At 47.3% G+C, this 18,022-nt stretch overlaps 1 long non-coding RNA gene and 1 pseudogene across 1 annotated transcript in view; one reads left to right on the forward strand and one right to left on the reverse strand.

Moving 5' to 3' along the window:
• The window catches only part of LOC133081356 (uncharacterized), a 47,279-nt gene extending 36,836 nt beyond the window's left edge, over positions 1–10,443 (reverse strand). Inside the window, exon 1 of the long non-coding RNA XR_009698788.1 lies at positions 10,224–10,443. This is a non-coding gene — a long non-coding RNA (uncharacterized LOC133081356). The remainder of the gene's footprint in view (positions 1–10,223) is intronic.
• A 4,769-nt stretch (positions 10,444–15,212) lies between these two features.
• Positions 15,213–16,158, forward strand: LOC133081262 (ubiquitin carboxyl-terminal hydrolase 17-like protein 6; annotated as a pseudogene).
• Positions 16,159–18,022: the final 1,864 nt, after the last annotated feature.

The raw sequence follows: 18,022 nt of genomic DNA on the forward strand, positions 1-18,022 counted from the left end.
CCATCACTACATTGCCACTGAGTCGGTTCTTCTCTGACAGGGAGATTCATCAGGGAATGGCCAGGACATCGTATATTGCAATGGACTGAAGCCAAATTCAAAATGGCTTAGGATACGTAGCTCTTGAAGTGCTCTTGACAAAGCCCCTGTCATCTTCCTGTTGGCAGATGTCGTCCTCATCTGCCTGCTCCTTGCAACAGTATTTGGACACTTTTGCTGACCTTTCAGAAACCAGGTTTTGAAGTGATTTTTCTGGGAACTTGCAGTTTTCCTGCTGTGCCCTTGGCCACCTGGCTGGATCCTCTTCTCTTCCTGGAAATAATGGAAATCCTTTCGTCTGTCGACGTACTCAGGGGGTCGCACCCTATCCCAAGAGTTTAAGCATGACCACAATGCTGACAGGTTCTCACATTTAGATGCTCAGCCCTGCTCTCCGGGCTCACATACCCAACCTCTGCCTGGACGTCTCACCTGGATCTCTGGCCGGCAGCTCAGACGGAAAGGTTCAGCGCAGGACCCCTGCCTGCCCTGCCCTGCTCTGCTCAGCGTGGCAGAGACCAGCACTGGCTCAGGCCCCAGGCTCAGGAACTTTCTATAAACCCGGTCTCCTTACATCGCAAGCCCAGTCCGTCAGCAAGTCCCGAGTCTGGCCAATTCCCAGGGTCCGAGCCTCCACGTGCCTCTGGGAGCCTGGAGCCCCGTTCCCTGCACCCGGCCCCGCACAGCAGCAGGCGTTCACCCTCCAGTAACCCGCGTGGCCAAGCTCAGAGCCCCCGCTGTGCCCAACAGGCCTAACTCCGTCCTTCCCGCCTTCTCCTGGTGCCGTTTGCCCAGTCATCAGCCTTTCCCCTTGGGACGAATATTCCGAGCTGGCCGCACGCTCTTCTCCAGGCTCACTGCAGTCGTCCACTCGAAGGCCGTGGATACTGGAGTTTTGGTGACCCTAAGCCCACCCTGTTACTTCGTCCCCTTGCCCTCCTGGGAGTCCTCACGGCCTGAGGGACCGCGTGTCTGAGCCGACTCCGCCTTCTGACCAAAGGAGCTGCAGGTGCCGTGAGCTCAGGGCTTCGGCTGGTGCCAACTTCTTGCCCTTCATCCAGGCATCTGAGGCAGCAGTGGGTGCTAAGGACATTCTGTGCGTGAATTATGGTAAATTGAAGCTGGGATGGGTTAAATAATGTAAGCAGTTTTAGTAAGTGGTCTGATGACAAAGCAGTGTAGAAGCTGTGCGCACATCGGGCAGGTAACCTTGTAGCGATCTTGAGGCACAGGCCCTATTTTAATTGTTGGAGAGAAAGAGGTTGGCATTCATGTTGGAGCAGCAAAAACAGATGCGCAGAGGCAGAAATAGACAAAACGTGTCGATGGAATTTAAAAGAGAGGAGTTTTATAGCATCAGAGAAGTTGGAAGAGAAATCGTGCAAAGTAAGTTGAGACTAATAAACGGAGGGCACCCAGCAATGGGCCACAGAGCCTGGGCTGCAGGGGACGCGGCAGAGGTTGTGAAGGCAAACGGGTGATGAGGTCCTAGGACTCACCGTGTGTCCAGTCCACAGGCTTAGTGGGGATTCAACAGAAACAATGGGTCTGCTCTATAAAATCTGTTGATTGGGAAAAAGAAAAAAACCCACGTTTTTGTGTCCATTAGCAAGAAAATATACTTCATTTCACATTTTAAACTGAAATGTGTGACATTTACCTTCTTTCTCTATAAAAAAAAATCTGCTTTCAAAAAAGTGAACATCATATAACAAGAAATGAGAAATTCTTACTGACTCAACATTCAATCAGCCTGGATCATTAGACCATACATTACACATGTCACCAAAAATCCTTCTAAACAAGCATTTGACACAAGAATTGAAATGCAGCATTGAACCAGTTTGAACAAATCTGGAGCAGTGGTGTCTGTGCTTTATATATATAGATATAGATATAGATATAGATAGATAGATATAGATATAGATATTTATAATTTAAATATCTATATCTATATATATTTCTACTTGTCAAGAGATGATCGGTTAAAGAAAGAGAACATTTTATTCAATACTCCAGGTCCGTCGTGGACAGACTTTACAGAAAGCCTCCTTCTGCATGAGGTTAAAACAACTGCACTCTATTTCTTTACACTAAAGGAGCCTCTCACTGTTAGCCAAGGTCAGAATACTTGAAGCTTAACGTGTTGTGTCTCCTTATGGAAACTCCTTCTGCAGATGTTTGTGGAGTTTTTATATCAATGTTTCAGAGGTAAAACCACCTGCCATATGAACACATATGTGTTACTTCTTCCATTTGCCAGAAAACTTTAACCAAAATCACCTTTTTTTCCCTCTATGAATTTTAGAAATTATATTAAAATTCATCAAGATGGCAGATAAGCATATGAAAAGATGCTCCTCGTCGTATGTCATTAGGGAAATAAAAATTAAAACAATGAGATCCCAACACACACATATTAGAATGGCCAAAATCCAGAGCACTAACACCAAATGCTGACAAGGATGTGGAGCAACAGGAACTCTCATCACTGCTGGTGGGAACGCAAAAGGGTACAGGCACCTTGGAAGACAGTCTGGTGATTACTTATAAAACTAAACATACCCTTACCATGTGATCCGGCAATCATGCTCCTTGGTATTTACTCAAAGGGATTGAAAATTTATGTCCACACAAATGTCTACAGCAGCTTTATCCATAACTGCCAAAACCTGGAAGCAACTGAGAATGTCCTTCAGCAGGTGAGTGGATAAATAAACTTGGTCCATCCAGACAGTGGGATATTAGAATGTCAAGTCCCAACAATCTCTGAGGTGATGCAAAAAGGGCAGTTGAGGAAAAAATCCTGCAGTCCTGGAAGGAAGCGCTTTGTTCAAGGGACAATCTTTCCAAGCCGCTCTGTTTCTAGGGGCGTCTAAACTCTGCCCTTCTGAATGGGGCAGAGTATCAGGAATTTTCCAATTTTCTTTGCCCAATAATCTCCAGCTCATCTCCAGAATTCACAGTGGAAAACAGTCTGCAGAGTTGCCTCCGTGGGTTCAATTCTTGGGGTCAAACCCAACATAAGACCCAATTTCTAATCAGCCCAGCCCAGAAGCTGGCGGCTTCCTGCTAAGGGCAGCCCACAGGCTGGTTCTTCTGTTCCCTTGGCCACTGTCCACCGCCAGGGAGCTGGGTCATGTCTCTTGTAGAACAACAAACCAGCCAAGGGCTACCTGTGAATCTCTACGAGCGGGAGATTCTGGAAAGTTAAAGTTAATGCATCATTGCGTGGATGGTCTGGGGCCGTGGGGTGGATTTACCCGATAGACCAACATTTTCTTTTTTTTTAATTAATTAATTTATTTATTTTGGCTGCATTGGGTCTTCGTTGCTGCGTGCGGGCTTTCTCTAGCTGCGGCGAGCGGGGCCCACTCTTTGTTGTGGTGTGTGGGCTTCTCATTGCGGTGGCTTCTCTTGTTGCGGAGCACGGGCTCTAGGTGCACGGGCTTCAGTAATTGCGGCACGTGGGCTCAGTAGTTGTGGCTCGCGGGCTCTAGAGTGCAGGCTCAGTAGTTGTGGTGCACAGGCTTAGTTGCTCCGCGGCTAGAGCGGAGCAACTAAGCCTGTGCACCACAACTACTGAGCCTGCGTGTGGAATCTTCTTGGACCAGGGCTTGAACCCGTGTCCCCTGCACTGGCAGGTGGATTCTTAACCACTGTGCCACCAGGGAAGCCCCAGACCAACATTTTCTGTAAAACTTTTCGACAAGTGGAAGACAGTGTGGTTGAAACGTAACAAGCAGGATTGCCCAGAAATGACCCCAGGGGCAACTTCCATTCTGAGGGCCATGGCGCTCAGACCACCCCTCAGCAGGAGGACCTCAGGAACCAGGTGCTGGGAGCTGCTGGCCCCACGTGCCGAGCAGGAGCTTGCCACCCAGAGCCCTCTCCTGCACACTCACCCCATGGGAGGGGCTCAGAGGGACGCTCACCCCTCGCAGAGCGGCCCCAGCACGCCACGGTCCCACCAGGACCAGGCACCCAGCCTCTTCTGCCGCGCCCCCCGTCCCCCCGCTGGCTAAGTCTGCCCCCACCTGAGTGTGAACCCATCTCAGCTGCCAGCGCTTCGATGGAAACAGTGGTTTCATTCTCTGCCTCTCAGTGATGGATCTTCCAAATAATGTCACACTCGGGTCCTGGGCCCTAGACTCAGAACTCACTGGAGGAGTTCGAGTGGCCAACGCAGGGGTGCGGGCTCGGGGGCAGCTGGCATGTGCTGACCCCTGGGCTCCTTTTCCCCACCCTCCTCCTGCACCAGAGCCCCCGCCGTGGCCAGAAGCTCCACACCTCCTTCCTCTGCCCAGGCCCTTTCTTCAGGTCTGAATTTCACCCATAAACTCCCTGCTGGTGGCTGAGGAGAAGGCAGGAGGGTCAGAGTCAGAGGAAGAAGATGTGAGAAGAAGCTGCCCGGAGGCCTTGAAGGTGGAGGAGGGGGCAGGAGCCTCGAGGAGCTGGAAGAAGACAGGGAAGAGGTTCCCCCAGGAGCCGCCAGAAGGAACTGCCTGTGCATTCACTTCAGGCTTCTGTCTCTACAACTGTAAGATCATAAATATGTGCTGTTTTAAGCCAGTGAATTTTTGGAAATGTTCTACAGCAGCAGCGGGAACCTAATTCATCACCATTTCCTTGTTTTCACTCTCCAGTTTTCTTACTGACTTCATGGTGTGTGGTGATCAGAACTGCATATACTACTCTGTGAGAGGGTAGGGGAATAACGGCCAGATTTGCTTGGTGGCCAGCAAAATTATTTCGTAACCTCAAGAGAAGAGTACAGACCAGAACCGTTGGAGACAGCCTTCTAGAGAATCCTGGGTACCAGGAAGCACACTGACTTTGAATTTTAGTGAATGATTATACTGTCCACAATAACAGTGATGTATTGTATTATTTTCTACAATTGACCCTGTCCTAAGTCTCATTAGAAAGTTGAAAGCCCATTTAAGGAGGAGTCTGGGAAGATGGTGGCAATTTAGTGTTTTTGTATTTTCCCCAAATTCTCCCAGAAATAGACACACTAGATTTGAAAGCAAAACTAAGAACCCAATGCCCACTCAATACCCAAGGATCCCACAGTTCTGGAACAGTCTGAACCCTATAAACTCAAAACTAACAGAGCTCCCCCAGCACCCAGATTCCTTCCCTCAGGAGGAACTCCTGAGAACTGAGTCTGACCACATTGAGCAGGACGCATGGTAGGGGCAGAGGAGACGACACCTCGCAGGTGGTCGGGGAGGGGAGACAAGCGGGTTGATTTCTGAACCGCCCAGGCTAAACTGCTCATCGCTTTGTGAAAACAACAAAAGAGGAAGCACCAGGGCTTCGAAGTTAAAAAGCTATGCCAGCCCATTGCTATCTCCTGGAGATTCAGGAAAAGTCTTTGTTTTGTTTTATTTTTAAAAATAAGCAGCATGAACAATCACAGGAAAATCTACACAAGCATTGTCAATTCCCTGCCAACAATAAAGGCGTGCCAGGAAAATACAGGCCTTCCTGCATATTGAAACACACCCATAATAGCAATAACTATAACAATAACAGAAGAAAACCACTAAGTTAAAAGCGGGAGCGGGCATGGGCATTGTTATTCTGAGACTAACATTTTTACGTTGAGGTCAGATTGAGTCATTCATTACTTTGATGTCACTGAGAATCAAAAAAAATGTGTGAGTGAAAGGAGACGGTCACACAATGGATGAGGTTAAGTAAAAACACTGTATTCCTAAATTCAAATGGGAATTATGGATATGAAATGACTAGCTTTGTACAGAAAAGGACTGAAAACAGTGACCAAACCCGATCAATAGTCACCCCCAGTGAGTAGATTTCTCACTAAAACCATCCGTGGCTTCTGGGAGAAATGGAAGATTTCATGTCTGAGTCGGGAAATGCACCATCTAAAACATCGTGTCCACCAGAAAACAAGAAAGCCACCAAAGGTCTCCAGGTCCACGTCAAAAGGATTCACTGAAGATGTGAGAATTACCGCATTGAAACACATCTAATGTTTAAATCCACGAGTTAACAAAGACATTAAAACAAAAAGCGCAAAATCTAAATTGAACCTCAAGGTACAAGTAGTTGATGAGGGAAAGCGTTTTTTGTTTTTTTAAAATAGAAGCTTGGAATTAAAATGTCATTGTTTCACAACTCAGAATACCTGAGTAAATCTAGGCAACCATTTTCAAAGGCTGCTAACATCACCGAGAGAGACAGCCAGGCACCCGGGTTCCCGTGATGGGATCCGCGTGGTGCCCAGAGGCCTCCAGCCGGCCCCAGAACACTCACCCTTCCACAGCCCTGCATCCTCCCGGCTAAAGGAGGCCACAGATTAACAGATACCACGCAGGGTGTTTTGTTTTGCTAAGCAATTATTGTCAACTTTTTGCTTAATGATAGAAACGCAATTACCTCCCATCTTTCAGAGGTCCTTAGGGTGGATGCAACAGTACCATATCTGGAATTGCCCCAACGCCCCTGGGGGAGAGGGGTAGGCAGGGCAAAGATGGAACCAGATCGCCCAGCTGTGTAACTTATTCTCTCTACTGGCAAATTTCCACAATAAGAAAAAAAACAAGACAAACACACACAAAGCCACACATACTCATTTAGATGAGAACCTGAATGGATTTGGTCCTACAGGGCTTGTGGAGCCACTGCAGGTGGAAATTAGAACCAGGAGACGTTTTTGTTCTACGGCACCTCCTGAGCAGTTTTGCAGCATTAAGAGCATTTTAAGTTGTACCCAAACTCTCACCAAAAAGAGATCTCCCTGATCCATTCTTATGCAAGGAGCTCTGATGTCAGCTTTGTTGATTTAAACTTTAAGCAGAGGGTAGATGGAGGTGACCAGGGGCCGGGAGGCGGGGGAGGTGAGGAGGAGCTGGTCACAGGGACAAAGCTGCAGGGACGCAGGGTGAGCAGTCCCGAGACTACTGTCCAGCATGGTGACTGCAGGTGATAACGCTGGGTCAGGTCCTGGAAATTCGCTCAGGGAGTAGATCTCAAGTGCTCTGACCACACACAGTGGTCACTACGTGAGCCGGACGTGCTAACTAGCTTGACTGTAGTAACCGTTTCACTGTGTGTACGTGTTTCAAACCAGCATGCTGGGCACCCTAAAAAATTTAAATTCTTATTTAAATTAAAAAAATTTAAATGCTAAAGAGCTGTGAAAGTGCACTTCTGCTAAATGCCGCCTTCCCGTTGCTTCTGGTGTGAGTGCCGCCCTCGAAGGCCATGGCTGTTCCTCGTTCGCCTCTGCAGTCCTAGAAGTAGGTGGTACCGTAACCAAATTGGAGTTGAGATGCACGGGTCACGCGGCCCTGGGAGCAGGTGCCCCAGAGAGCTGCCCTAACGTCTCTGCCCAGGCCTTCCTCTTCCCTCTGAGCTTCACGTTTACCCCAAGGGAGGGCTAAATCCCTGGGGGTCTTGCAGACCAGGAGCAGGCGGGGAGCAAGGCTGAGAGCCTCGCACCCTCCTCACAGCCCCACCTGCTCCTGGTACGTGCACTGCAGGCCTCTGCCCACATCAGCCCCTGGAGCCCGGCAAGGAGGGGAGGGCTGGCAGGCGCCGTGCTCCTCCCACAAAGCTGGTCCCACTCGCCTCTCTGCAACTTCCTTTTTCTCTTTCCCAAATCTCCAGTCCCGGAGCGTGTCCCGTGGTTAGTGGGCACCTGTGCTGTCTGCCAGGGTCTCCTGACGGGGCTCCACAGCTGCCCGCCACTCGACACCCTCCATGTGAAGACAGGCTGGTCCTCTGGGGGTGAATCAGGTGGTCACGTCCATGCTCAAAAAACTCCAAACTTGTTCTCAGCCTGTGAGGCTCTGCAAATCCAACCCTGCCTTTTCTCTCCAAACTCAGGTCCCGAGCCAGCCCCTCAATCTTGTGGCTCCAGCCTCTGTGGGCTTCTCTCTGAGCTGCAAGGGGAGAGGCCCATTCCCCTCGTAGGACCCTCACTCTCCCCATCCCGTGTGCCGATCTTCACATCTGTCTGTGCGGCTGTGATTCAGATCTGGTGAACTGACATGGCTTCCGGGGGATCTTTATCCCACTGATTTGATCACAGACCTAACACTGTGTTTTCTTGACTGTGTTTTAGCGAGGCCTCTTTCTGCCCGGCTGGTGCACACTATCCTGGAACAGCCCCGTCTTGCTGGTCCTGCTCACCCTCCTCCTCTGGGTCCTGCCGCAGTGCTGGGCCCGGAGTGAGTGCTCAGTGAAGGAATTTCTGCCCCTGCTGTCTCCCCAGAGCAAGTTTTGTCAGTCCCCCTCCCAATGCGTTTTTCCATTTTCTTGGAAGGAAAAGGGTGCAGATCCTCCCTAAGCCAAGGTCAGCTCCCTTGCAGGGACTTCCTGCAGATGCTGCCGTTGGAGGTGCACCTGGGGCCAGGCACCTTCCCTGAGCACTGGGTCCTCTGTCTGGAAGGGGCAGGGTGGGCCGTGGGGGACGAAGTCAGACCAGAGATGAGGCCCCATGGCTCTGAGGAGCAGATGCCCAGGTTCCCGGGGGTCATTTCATTCCTGTCTCCCCCCCCCCGACCCTGCTGCCCCCTCAGGAATCATGAGCGGTCCCGACTCCTGTCTCTCCTAGATCCTTGGACGCTGGAGCCCAAGGGAGCCTCACTCGGGAACGTGTTTGTCGTTGATGGGTTTCCGTTTGTGGACCAGGCTCAGCAGCTGCAGGAATCAAGCTCTCCTCCTACAGAAACACCAAACCCCCAAAGGGGCCTTCAGTTACCCCTTCCAGTTGCTCCAAGTTAATTTAAAAAAAAGTGCTCACTGGTTCAGGTGTCTGCTATTTGCTTTGACAAGAGCTGACTGTCTCTCTAGGAAGAGGCAGCTATGGACCAGCTCCCTGGCATGGCCAGCTGCGTCTCAGCTCAGATTGGGACCGAGGCCACTGGCAGAAACTTTGTTCTCCTGACCTTGAGAGGATGACAGTCAGGAGCCCCTTTGGACTGAATAATCCTATAAAGTGCTCAGTGGCCTGGAAAAAATGATTTTTTTCAGCTTTAATCTGTTATGCTATGTTATTTGAAAATGTAATCTGCCGTGCAAACAAGCAGCACACTGGCCTCCTTTGCTGGCCTGATGTCCCCGTCTGGGCCGACAGTGTCTCTTCAAAGCCGTCCTCTGGTCGTGTCTGCAGGCTGTGAACTACTTGCATATTGGGGAACCTCGAGCCGGCGTGAAAAGTGAATTCAGTCCTTAGTAACCAGGTGGCCTTGTCCCTGGGACCCCGGCTAACAGATAGGAAGCACCAGGCTCTGCAAGGGAACTGAACACAAACGTCCACGTCCTCCAAGGACTGAGTACATCTAAACCCTCTAATCCTTTCTGAGAACCTGTCTCGCTTGTTTGGATTACACCAGTCCAAGGGGGGCTTCGGGGTCATGCACCTAACTGGACCTGGGAGGAGCTGGGGGCTCCCACGGCTGCCCCATGCCCCCTCTTCTCTGCCCAGCAGGGCCCTGCCCTCAGCCCCTGGTCACAGGCCCAGCCATGGGGAGGGAGTGTAAGGACGAACCACTGGACACATGCTCTGGGGAACGCCAGGCACAGCCCAAGGGGACGTGTCTGATCGAGGGACCCCCACCGCATCTTCAGGATCCAGTCCCTGGGCTCCGTGGGGCAGAGTAAAAGGATTTCAGGGTTGTGGAAGGAACATGGGCTTGGGTGAAAGAGGGTCTGGGTTTGATCCTGCCTCTGTCACTCAGGGCCTTTGGGAAGACATACTCAGTTCCCGCACAGAGGTGCAGGACGATGTTGGCTTCCTCCCTCCGACAAGGAGGTGAGGGTACACCCAGCCTGGCTGGGCAGCAGCTGCTCACATTGGCGCTTCCACCCTCTGCCTTATTTGTGCATTATACACTGATCTCTGCTGTGGAGGAAAGGCCCTCCTCCCTCCTGGGACGGCATCAGGCACGGCACTCGTGTGAGAGGTGGGGTGCTGGGACCCTGCCTCACGGCCTGCCCCCATCATCTGCAGGAAGGACTGTGGTGCCCAGTCACATACGGACACACAGCAGGAGCGACGGCACCCACCCCCTCAAGCTCCCTTCCCACCACACGGGGCTCCGCCCCACACCCTGCCCCGCAAACAAGACACACAGGCCGGTCTGTCCTCAGGAGCAAGGATGGTCCGCGCCCGTCGGAGCAGGAAGAGGCGGCAGCAAGCTTACCTGCAGCATGGACAGATGGGGTTACTCCAAGCCCTTGGGGACTTTGGCAAAGTTGTGTTGGAGAGGAGCTACTGCCATCTGGTGGATAACGCTGGAGATGCTGCCCAAGGTCCCACGGGCAGGACACCCCACATGGAGGACTCTCTGCTCCCAAAGCAGGAACTGACTCGGCTCTGGACCCACGCTGTCCAACAGGATCACGTGTAATGTTAAGTGTGCTGGTAGCTACAAGAAAAAGTAAAAGAAATTAATTTTCATAACATTTTATTTAACCCAATAGATCCAAAATACGATTCTTTAACCATGTACTCAATCTAAACATTACTAGTGAGGTATTTTACACTTTTCTCCCCCCCAGCACGTCTGGGTTCCAGTGTGAATTTCACACCGACTGCACCTCTTGGTGCAGACAGGCCGATTTCCAGGCCCAGGAGCCTCTGTCATTTCGGGACAGTGGTGGCCTGCCGGAGTCTGGTGTCCCCTTTCTAAAAAGTGGAAGAGTCTCAACTACCCTCTAAATTCAGCCTCCAGTACTTACTGGCTGGTATTGTTCCCACCAGGGTCAAAGGTTTTCTAAGACAGGGTTTTGCACTTCATTTGTATCTGTGAAGCTCCTCAGCCACGGGGCAGAGTAGATGCTCAACTTCTGAGTCCCTTCGGCTGCTGAAGTACTGCAGATGGGCGTGAAACCAGACGTCTGTTCCTCAAGGTTGGAGGCTGGAGTCCAAGGTCAAGGTGCCGGGGACCTGGGGTCGGGTGAGGACCCGCTTCCTGGTCTGCAGATCCTGTTTTCCCTGAGTCCCCATGAGCACCGAGAAGCTGTTTAAAGCTTCGAGGATGCTGTAGTCACAGGCCTCAGGGGCTGGGGGAGGGAGCAGACCTGTGAGCCTGGGCAGGAGGGCCAAGTCCACTGCCTTAACCTTGATATGTGTTGACCCCAGTCAAGGCAGTGAAGAAGGGACATCCTGCACCAGATCCTTGGTCTTTAGTCTGCCTGGGGGTGGGGGGAGAGCGCTCTCTCTCTCTCTCTGCCTCTTGACCTACCTACCATAAGGGACTTGGGTAGTCACCCCAAAAAACAGAATAAAGCAGACTGAATTGTAATTAAGATGAAGGAAGAAAAAAAGGTGGGCACTAATTAACCAAGGAAAGGAATGACACTTCAATGGAGACGATGACACAGATGAATGAGTTTGTTGCGAATTTGGTTCCCACCTTCCTAGAACGATCTGCCAAAAGGGAGGCATCCTCAGCCATGGTTTCATCAACATCCAGGAGGTAAACTAACCATTATCCAGGGAATTTGTTGCTCTTCCTCGTATGAAGTCAGTGGGAAGGGATTTCTCCTGGGAGGTCTATGAAGGTCACTGTCTCCAACTTTCTGTCCTTGGATGACGTGAGAGAACTCACCCTGGAGGAAGATCATATGGATGCCATCTGTGCGGGGTCGCCTCTGTCAAAGCTCTCACTCTGGATGACATGAGTGCTCGAATTATAGATGTGACGAGTGTGGAAGAGTCTTCACCACAGCTCTAACCTAACACACCAGAGAGCGCACACGGGGTGAAAATCTACGTCTCTGTAACCCGTAAGTTATCTTTTTTTTTAATTTTATTTTACTTATTTATTTATTTTTGGCTGCGTTGGGTCTTCGTTGCTCTGCGCGGGCTTTCTCTAGTTGAGGCGAGCGGGGGCTACTCTTTTGTTGTGGTGCGCGGGCTTCTCACTGCGGTGGCTTCTCTTGTTGTGGAGCACGGGCTCTAGGCACGTGGGCTGCAGTAGTTGTGGCACACGGGCTCAGTAGTTGTAGCGCATGGGCTTAGTTGCTCTGCGGTATGTGGGATCTTCCTGGACCAGGGCTCGAATCCGTGTCCCCTGCATTGGCAGGCAGATTCTTAACCACTGCGCCACCAGGGAAGCCCCCGTAAGTTATCCTTAAACAACACGAGTGACCTCCATTTGGAAGGAAGCCTCTCTCTGTTCCCACTGCAGCAGGGACTTCATCTAAGCTTCAGCGTTAGTGTGCACAAGAAAATTCAGGGTAGGAAGAACTATAAAAACAGGAAAATCTTTAGAAATTAGACTAGTCTTTACTGGAGAAGCAAGTTGGAAGTGAAATAACACATAACTCATGCTGGAGAAGTTACTAAATGAAAGAAATGTAAAAAGCCCTTTACTTATAGAATATGTGAGACTGCACACTGTATAAAACACTCAGTGTAATGAATTAAAGGAAAGCCTTCAGTGATTTCCAACCCCTTAGGTAATATTAAAGTTCCCATACTGAGGAGATACCAATCCTAAAATCAAAGTGAAAAAGCCTTCAGCGGAAATTCATGTTAGAAGTCTCAGAGTTGGAGAAACCTCTAACATAAATGTTTTACAACACAATTCATCCATAAATTCAAACTTCTGCCTAATGACTTATTATTGAAAATAAAATAAAATAAAATAAAATGTAGGAACATGGAACAATTTGGGAATGTTGAGTGCAGAATTTTGTGAAGATTATTACATTACATTTTAAAATGTAATATATAAATATATAGGTTAAAAGTTGCAGCTGAAAAGCTATTATGTTGGTCACTTTCTAGTTTTTTTACGTAGCTCTAAATATAATTAAGATGACTGGGGTCAGTTAGAAAATAAATTTCTGTGTTAAGGGAAATATGTAGAATATGAGTGTTAACTATACTCTGCATAGCTATAGTCCAGCTTTCTTTGCTTATTTTTAACAAATGTATCTTTCTCCATCCTTTTACTTCTAATATATCCATATCTTTGTATTTAATGTGGGTTTCTTTTACATAAAGTATAGTTGAGTCTTTTTTTTTTTTTTTTAAATCCCCTCTGACAGTCTTTTTTTTGGCTGTGCCCCACAGGCTTGTGGCATCTTAGCTCCCTGACCAGGGACTGCACCAGGCCCTCGGCAGTGAGAGCGCACAGTCCTAACCATTGGACTGCCAGGGAATTCTGAGTCTTTCTTTTAATTGATGTATTTAAATGTCTGATGCTTAAAGTGGTTACTGTTACTACTGGATTGGTATCTATCATATTTGTAACTGTTTTCTATTCATTGCCCTTGTCCTTTATTATTTTTTTTTGTCTTCCAATTTTTTCTCCCTTACCTGGTTTTAACTGAGCATTTTATATAATTTATATAATGCCATTCTTTGTTCTTACTGTATCAATTAATCAATCATACTTCTAGAAAATGTTTTAGTCACTGTCCTTGAGTTTGCAATATGCATTTACAACTAATCTAAGTCTACTTTAAAGTGACACCATGCCACTTGCAAGTACCTTACAACAGAATACAGGCTTCCCTGCTATCCACTTTCTTACATGTTAGCAATGAACAACTGGAATTTGAAATAAATTATTTATATTCGCACCCCAAAAATGAAATCCTTAGGCATAAATCTAATAAAAGATATATAAGACTTATATGAAGAAAAGTACAAAACTCAGTGAAATCAATAAATATGTAAATAAAAGTAAAGCTAGTCCATGTACATGGTTAGGAAGACACAATTCTGTCAAGATGTCAGATCTTCCTGATTTTGACCTGCACATTCAATAGAATGCCAGTCAAAATCCCAGCAAATTATTTTGGGGGTATCAACAAATTGATTTTAAAGTTTATATGAAAAGACAAAAGACCAAAAACTAACCTAACATTGAAGGAGAAAAACAAAGTTGGAACAATGACACCACCCAACTTTAATACTTAAAGTTACCATAAAGCTACAGTGATCAAGACACTGTGGTATTAACAAAAGAATAGACAAATAGTTTAATAGAACAGAATAGAAAGCACAGAGAGTCATACAAATATACTGGACTGATCTCTGACAAAGGCACACAGGCAATTCAATGAGGAAACAACAGTCTTTTGAACAAATGGTGTTGGAAAAACTGGACAGCCACAAGCAAAATAATGAATTTAGATGCAGATATTACACCCTTCATAAAAATCAACTGAAAGTGTATCATAGACTTAAATGTAAAATATAAAACTATAAAACTCCTAGAAGACAACATAAGAGAAAGTCTAGATGACTCTGGATTTGGAGATGACATTTTAGGTACAGTGCCAAAGGCATGATCCATGTCAGAAAAAAATTGATAAATTGGACTTCATTAAAATTTAAGGGACTTCCCTGGTGGTCCAATGGTACAGAATCCGCCTTACAATGCAGGGGACTCAGGTTCGATCCCTGGTCAGGGAACTAAGATCCCACATGCCACAACTAAGCCCCTCGGGCCACAACTACTGAGCCTGCGCGTCTCAACTAGCGAGCCTGTGTGCTGTAAACTACAGAGCCCACACGCACTGGAGCTTGCACGCCACAACTAGAGAAGAGAAAACCCGCATGCCACAACTAGAGAGAAGCCCACGCACCACAACGAAGAGCCCGCGTGCCGCAACAAAAGATCCTGCACGCCTCAACAAAGATCCTGCGTGCTGCAACTAAGACCCGACACAGCCAAAAATAAATAAATAATAATAATAAATCTTAAAAGATATTTTAAAAGTTCAACCCAATTAAAAATGCACAAACTATCTGAGCAGACACCTGACCAAAGACATACAGATGGCAAAGACCCAACATGTTATAAGGGAACTGCAAATTAAAAGACCTGTTAGCATGGCTAAAACACAGAACGCTGACAACGCCAAATGTAAACAAGGATATGGAGCAACAGGTGCTCTCACTCACTCTTGCTGGGAATGTAAAATGGTACAGCCAGTTTGAGACACTGAAGCTCCTTTTCTCCACTGGGGAGGTGAGACTCAGTTCATTATCTTTCCAAAACGCAAACCTGCTCAGGCACCCACAGCTGGTGTTGAAGTCCACTGGGGTCTCACTCTAGCAGAAAAACCATCACAATCACCACAGACACCATAACCTGCATGATGGTTTTGCTTCTGTGGCAACAGTGCTCACTCCTTCAGAGAAACTTGTCTGACTTAAAAGAGACTTTATGGGACTCTGGAATATGGGGACCGCCTGCTACATGAATGCAGCGCTGCAAAATCTGACATATACGCCATCCCTTGCCAACCCTACACCGACTCAGGGGTACTCTCAGATTTGTTGCCGTTAAGGATTCTGCATTCTATGTACTAGGCAAGCCATCACCGTTGTGATGTTATCAAGCCATCACACCCGTGAGTTGCTGGCTTCCATACACACAAGCAGGAAGATGCCCATGAATTTCTGATGTTCACTGTCAATGCCATGCAGAAGGTACGTTTGCAAGGGGACAAGTAGTTACAGTGTCACTTCAAGGGCACCACCCTAACACGACCAATATTTGGAGGGTGCTGGAGACCTTAAATCAAGTGTCTCCATTGCAAGGGCATTTTAAACACCTTTGACACTTACCTGGACATTAAGCTGGATATCAAGGTAGCTCAGAGTGAGAGCCAAGCTTTAGGATAGTCGATGAAGCCCAAAGAGCTGGACCGCGAAAACTCCTGTCATTGTAGTGTTTGTCTAAAGAAGGCGCCTACTGCCAAGATGTTTACTTTGCACACTCCCTCTAAGGTCCTCATCCTTGTATTGAAACAGTTCACAGGTGACCAAATTGCTGAGTAACCATATCCCGAGTGTCTTGACGTGCAAATCTTCCTGTCTCAGCAGAACGCAGGACCACTTGTCTATTTACTCTAAGCTGTGCTGGTCTATGCCGCTTTGAGTTGTCTCAATGGACATTATTTCTGATATGTAAAAACTGGGAAAAAAAAGAGTGGGATGATGGATGATCTAAGGTAGCCACCTGTGACATGACTTCTTTCCTGAGCCAAACTGCCTATGTCCTCTTTAACACTCAGAAGAGCGAACTGGAAAGAAAGAGTGGGAGTTTGGCAATAGGTAGGGAACCAACAGCCCTGGGGCTGATGACACAGCCATGGGAGCAGATGTAGGAAGCCCTGAAGGAGACGCCTACATCCAAGTTCCTAAGTCACAGGAGAATTTGGAAGTAACACCAACCAAAGGAGTCACCTTAGACCAGTGGAAATTTCTCCAAGAACAAAACTGACCAAAGCCTCAATTCAACCTCAGGAAAACAGAATTCACCCTGGGGTGCTGCAGTGCAGTTGTGATTCAGCAGTCAAAATAAAGAGGTGGGATGAGAAGAAACTCCAGAGCAGGAAAACTACCTGCTGAATGTTTCATTCAGGGACATCCCAGCTCAGGTGGAGGAGAACAGTAGCGAACTCCCTTGTCTGGGGCCGAGTGCCAGAGGCACCAAGAGAAAAGACAGGAAGGGTGAGGAGGCTGTGCATGTATTCCAGTTATCCTGGTACAAGTGTTGAGGGCACACGTGTGCAATGAGCACACACACAGTCACTCTGGGGTGAAGAAACAAAGGTGAGGCTCGGTGATGTGTACACTGGTGCCACTGCGTAACGGTGACGGATCCAGGGCCGAGGCCTTACAAGGGAAACTGTGTCTCCATGCCCTGAAACGTATCCCATGCCCATGTGTGGGATACGTGTGAATCCCCTTAACAACTTTGCATATTTGAGTTTGGAGGTTTTCTAGTGGGATTGGGTGTTGTACATATGCTGATAGGTTGTCAAAAGAGGTCTCAGGGTGAGTTCTCAGGGAGCACCGGGCTGAGCAATTAAGTATTTGGAGGGATTCTTAGTATAGATTTTGTGGTTTGGGGGTGGCATAGATGGGATAAGTGTATGAGAGCTAAGTATGAGAACAGAGGTATTTTTTGCATATCACCTTGCCTTGGTCAGATACGGGATTTTGTATTTGAGCTTATGTTTTATAAAATTCAGAGGTGTGGGGAATGTGTGTTGGCGTTCTATGTGTGAAGATTCATAAACTTTTGGGGTTATAGAGACAGCAGGGAAAGTTTTATTTGACAATGGGGGCAGAAGGCACTTTGGCCTTAATGGTGGAGCTTTTTATGGAGACATGTAAATGCTTTAGGAATAGTTTTTTTTCCTTTATTTTGGCTGCATAGTATTAATATCTTATGGAGTTCTCCTGGTTGCCACCTCTATCTTTAAAAGTTATCTATCCTCTTTCCCTAAAACAATGATCTTTCCATGCAATAAAGAGAAAGCTCGTATGAAATTGAAACTAAATTATAAATAGCAAATGTCCAAATCCATAAAGATATAAATACAGGAAAAACTAACTAAATGCTATATGCTATGTTTACTTGCTTCAGTTCATTAAAATAGAAGTTATTTAAGAACTTCCTGAAAACTCAATTAATTTTTATATACATAGTGGGGTACAGAGGAATTCAGAAACATTTACAGCAAAAAATGTCACCAGTTTTCAACATTTCCTAACAGATACACTTACATGTTAGAACATGCTGGCTTGGGAAAACTGAGTATTTAAAAAAATGGGGTATTGGAAAAACAGCGACAAACATCCAAAAGAGCAAAAAGGAACAGAGTAAAAATTACAAGCATACAAGCGATATATATAGAACAAAAAAGAGGATGTCACAGAAGCTGTTCTTGAAAAGATTTATAACCTGAATTCACATGGGGCACATCATGTGAAAGAGTAATACTAGAAACAAACAAAACACAGACGAAAAAAGGGGCAAATAATTATGGACAAAGCAGATATGGGAATTACTTTCAATTATATGAATAATTCCAAGACAATGACACTAAAAAACACAAATTCTGAGCCTGTTCCCCAGTGTTTGTGGGAACTGACTTTATAAAGATAAGCCCGCTGTCATTGAAAGGCAGCATCTACCCAAAGAAACCCTCCTAAACACACAGGCCCGGCCGTGTGCGTTAG

The sequence above is a fragment of the Eubalaena glacialis genome, chromosome 20 (assembly GCF_028564815.1).
Source record: "Eubalaena glacialis isolate mEubGla1 chromosome 20, mEubGla1.1.hap2.+ XY, whole genome shotgun sequence".
Classification (NCBI taxonomy): Eukaryota; Metazoa; Chordata; class Mammalia; order Artiodactyla; family Balaenidae; genus Eubalaena; species Eubalaena glacialis.